Source organism: Rhodamnia argentea, chromosome 5 (assembly GCF_020921035.1).
Source record: "Rhodamnia argentea isolate NSW1041297 chromosome 5, ASM2092103v1, whole genome shotgun sequence".
NCBI classification, from domain to species: Eukaryota; Viridiplantae; Streptophyta; class Magnoliopsida; order Myrtales; family Myrtaceae; genus Rhodamnia; species Rhodamnia argentea.
The window spans coordinates 31,229,212-31,234,410 of NC_063154.1; the positions used below are offsets into that span (position 1 = coordinate 31,229,212).

At 39.6% G+C, this 5,199-nt stretch overlaps 1 long non-coding RNA gene across 1 annotated transcript; it reads left to right on the forward strand.

Moving 5' to 3' along the window:
- Positions 1-4,096: 4,096 nt before the first annotated feature.
- Positions 4,097-4,312, forward strand: LOC125315179. Its single transcript, XR_007198535.1, has 2 exons — positions 4,097-4,236; positions 4,269-4,312. It is a non-coding gene; the product is annotated as an uncharacterized LOC125315179 (long non-coding RNA).
- The last annotated feature ends 887 nt before the right edge of the window (positions 4,313-5,199 follow it).

Consider the following 5,199-nt stretch of genomic DNA (forward strand, 5'->3'; position numbering starts at 1 on the left):
CGAGACAACTATGCACTAAAGAGGAGAAGATTGTTATCTTCTCGAACCTCCATCCACCAGCTTATGTCCCAATAACTGTCCTTTGATTCTTTTGCCTGCTTCAATTATTCCATTGTTAAGATATATACCTGCTTTTAAACATATACCCATTAACATTTCTAGGAAAATGACATGTCATGTGGTTTTTTACACAAGCAAAGTCAACTTGGAAAAACACTAGAGAGAAGCAAGGATATGAGTAGCCTTCATATATTTGACTTTCAGACATGCCAGTTTGATTTAATAAGATTGGGATCTTACCATGCCATTATGCCATCCTTAACACAAGATGGCCTCATCATCACCTTGAAAAGGGATGCTCCGTTTGAAATATGTTGGAGGATTCAAGAGCAATGAGAGGCCTTGGGTGTGTGGGACCATAAAAAACCAGCTCAGGATGCCAATCTGCTTAACTGTTTGGTCCTCCCAGTAATTATAAAACAACAGCTTTAGAAACAGTTTATGTATACACTACATTAATTAGACTTGCTATGAAAAGATTTAGGATAGATTCGAAGTTAGTATTATTCCCACAAGGCTATGTAATCAAACAAGACTAAAAAACAAAAGAGTTTCTTAAAACCTATTCAAGCATTTGTTAAAAACAAAGAAAAGAGAGTAATGTAAGCAGAAACAAGACTCAATTGCTAAAAACAAGGCCACATGCTAGTGGGGAAAGCTCCTTATCTTCACCGGCTGCAATCTGTCTAAATGCCTAAGAGCCAAAACTTTTCTGTTTTCATGAAAATGTTTCTTGATTAATCCACAGGGAGTACTCTGCCCATCCACATTTTCGAACAGACAGTGTGATAAACAAGAGAACACCTATACTCACAGGAGAAGCACGCAAGATGTAGATTTTAGGGTTAAGCTACATGATCTGAAGTCAAAGGTGCAAGGGAAAAGACGACAATTGAGGAAGATTTACCAAAACCAGCTTCTGACTACAACTAATTTACACGCAATAAGACACGAAAACCGGAAGAAATTCTGGCAGACTGGAGAAATGATGTGTGAATAAGCATGAACTCACGCGTTTGCCGGACTTCAAGAGTGGGGGAGATTATGATGTTGACAGCGAGGACTGTCCAGATTCTTTGATAGAGTAATGCTCTGCAAATTCATTTGAACCCTTTGATAACCCAACCATCTCATCACATTTTCCAATTCCACAGGCCAAATAATTGCACCATTTGACACATTCAGAAGCATCCTTTTCGAGAGATTCTCACCATATTTTCTCATGAACCTCTTTGGTATTCCCTGTTGGAAAAATAAAACCCATAATCTTAATAAGCCTATGAGACTTGATTTCAAATTCAAAATGAAGAAGAACATAACAAGAATGGATCAACCAAAAAGGACATCCTGAGGCACGTCCTTTTTGGTTCATTCAGATTTGGAATGTGGCATTTATGAGTGTGTGCATCTGGATTATTACAAAACTTACAAACCCAATCGGAATACAAATACGGTTCACTGACTCATCAAGACTATATAGTGAGGAGATGTTATTAGGAATACTGAATTTATTTTGGACCGGCCAAAGTGACACATCAAAAGTTCATCTCGATCAATGTGAATAGTCCTTACCAGCTCTAGTGAATATGTAGACTCCGCACACAGCATCATCCCTATCAAAGAGCATAAACACAAAAACATCCAGTACATGCAGTCGAGTTTCTGTTGCAAATGCGGGCCAACCAGCAGAAAAGAAAGCCAGCCCAATCACGTCCATAGCTCCTCAGCTTCACATTCATGACCTGTCTGAATACCTGACAATGCAATTTGCATGTTTTCCTGAATATATTGCCAGATAAATTGAACAGGAGCAGTCTGCCCATATACATGGTTGAAAAACCAACATATGGTGAAAAAAGACCCAACATGAGCATTTACTTCTGACAGAATCAAATCACACACAGCACGAATTCAAGGCGGTAGTTGCTAGTTTCATGAGTTTTAATAGACAGTAAACAATACAATGAAAGTCATCAATCTTGGCCGGCGATCCAAAGTCAAATGTCAAAAAAAATCTATGCTCCTAGAGTTCAATAGGGTAAACATTCAGAAGAAGCCTTCCACGTCCTATAAACACACACCCACACACACATGAATTTGAACAACATAGACCACAAGTGCAAGGGAAAAGCAAAGACATCGATGACTGGATTATGGATGGAATTGAAGATTTTAATTGAAGCTGTTCAATTCTTTCAAGCGCAGCTCAAAAGGAAGCCACAAAAGTTTCAATTCGTATTGGCCTCGCAGGTGGCGTGAAGCGGCATGTCCAATATTCATCTCAATCAAATAACGCCGGTACTCACCAGCTTTGAGACGTTGAACACAATATTATCTCTATCGATGAGCATGAACACCCAGAAATCTCCCTGCACAGACTTGTTTCTCTAGCAAATGCTCTCTACTACCGGCAGAGAAGAAGGCCACATGCTCGTGTGGAAAGCTCCTTATCTTCACTGGCCATAATCTGTCTAAATGTTTATGGATTAATCCACTGCGAGTACTCTGCCCATCCACATTTTCAGACAGCCAGTGAGATAAACAAGATGTAGATGCTAGGGGCAATAATTGCCAGTTGGAGGACTTGCTTGTTCAGACTCTAAGGTAAGCTACATGATCTGAAGTCACAGGGGGAAGGATGAAAAGAACGAATTTAAAAAGAGAGCCCTAGCTTAAGAAGACAACGATTGAGGAAGGTCTACCAAAACCAGCTTCCGACTTCAACTAATATACACGCAATCGGAAGAAATTCTGGTAGCAGGAGAAATGATGTCGATGAAGAAGCGTGGACTTACAAGTTTGCCAGGACTTCAAGAGTGGGAGGAGACCATGATGTTGCTGAAGCGAGGACTGTCCAGACTCACCGGCGGCGCGATCTCCGGCGTCGCACTTACTTTCGTCTTCTCTCCAGCAAAGGTGGGAGGGCGCGGCGCACTGTTCAGCTCGCAAGAAAAGTCCAATGGAGGTTTGATGATGACGTCGCCTGACCGAAGCAAGGAAACGAAAGATGAAAATATCTCATCACCATTAGACTTTTCTTCTTCCTCTCTCCCTCTCGGTGGGGAAGGGGAAAAAGGGAAAATGAAAATTGTGAAAGACATCAATTTCGATTGGATCAACTTTACCTCATTTTTTATTGCGCATATATATATTTGTTTATGCCGACAACTTTCGTATGGCTCTATTCAGATCACCCATCCCCTCCCACTTGCATTCCCACTCGTATCCAAACAGTATCCCCCAACCTAGTTTTGGCGTGCTTAGCGTACCCTTAGAAAAGATCTTCATTTTGGGGCACTCTTCCACTTCAATCCTCAGCAGGGATGGAAACCTCAAGATGCAACTTGTGAAGCATTCTAGGCTTGGCATATTACGGAGTGTCAACCATCTTAGCTTCTCAAAAGAAATCACTTGTGCTTCTTCATTTTCATCCTTTGTCACTACTTCTTTCATTCTTTCACATCCTATTATAGTCATCTCCCAGAGATGCATCAAACTTGCGATCGATGATGCTGTCCCTAGATGTACCAATCCAGAGGAATTCTTCACCACCAACTTCGTCAAATTCCGGAAGGATGTCACGGCTGGAAATAGTATCGTCAACTCGGGACAATCCCAAACCTCAAGTGTTTCGATGCTCTGAAGAATTTTGGACGCCGAACAGTCTTCTCTCCATACACGCTTTAGCTTGTGTAGCTTGCTCAACTTAAGTACTGTTAGACTTTCAAGCACCGAATTTCTTTCCTCGTCAACAAATCCTTCATCAGGGAATATATCTTCAAAGGAGCTACAGAAGACCTCGAGGCTTTCCAGGTTCTGAAATCTCTCTAGGAGGAATCTGGGAGGAAAGACGGCATTTTGCTCATGAAAGCATGCCAATGTTAGCACTTTAAGCTTGCCAAAGATGCCATCAGGATATTTTCCATCTTGTATCATCTCAATGTCTTCATGGACTAATAAAAGTCTCTTTAAGTTGAGAAAGTCCTGTCAAATCGCCAAAATTGCAAGAGAAGTAAATTCAACCTGAGGTTTGGCGATAAATTATGTTGTTGTAAAAGGTAAAGCCTAATTCGTTAGATTTGCACAGCAGGTGGCCAGCTTCTTCAAGTTCATTATATCTCAAGAGCCCTGCATAAGCTTTTAAAGTCTCAAGGAGAGGTTGGCATGGTTAAGTTGGTAAAGTGAATCTAAATTCAAGAGTACTCCAGCTCACCAAATTAATCTTTCATTGGAAATATCTGGTCTTGTCAACGAAAAATTGACATCTTTGAAATTCTATGTAACGGATGCAATCATAATATTTCTAAAACATTCAGGGTCCACAAACTTAAAAGTGTGCTTAAGATATAAGAGATATCTTATATCATCCACAAACTAATAGGAAAGAGGTTTCGGATTTTCTATGGCATTATAACGTGACGTGATTATGTAGTTGAATGAAATATAATGGGCGAATTAAAGGATGAAGTGAGGATAGTGAATTAAGGTTCTAATGGTAATTTCCAAAATAAAATTCTTTGAGTTTTTTTTTTAAAAAATTTGTAGAAAATAAATAGAGAAGAAAAGTTCAAATGTGCGACAATAGAGCACCACTAGATTAGACAAGATTAGGAACATATTGCGTTGTTATAAAAAAAAACTACAATTATTTTTGTAATTCTATGTAGATATTTTGTGTCTCCAGAAATGAAAAGTATGCTTGAGATGTTAGAAATATGTTATGTTTTTTGACAAACTGATGGCAAAGATGATCATATTTTCTATAGTATTATAACATGATGTGATTATCCAGCAGACACAAGCTTAGTGGGTACTTTAAAGAACTAAGTAGAAACCGAGGAAAAGCAGATGAAATCATACCCTCTCAAACGAAAAGTGCACTTCTTGGTTTGAAAGGTCCTGTTTAGCATCTCTCTGAGTCCACTTACTCATGGATGCCGCAGAAGACAACATATTTAGTTTATCACAGTGAGTCACTCGCAATTCCTCCAAGAATGGCCAATTTAAAGTGGGCAAGTTAAGGCAGAAAGTCTTGAGTTGGGGCATGTCATGTAACATTAAAGAGGTTAGTTTCGGAAAAAGAACTTGAGCAATATTGGAGTGTCGAGTGTCGTCTCCATTAGCGACTATTTCCTCAAT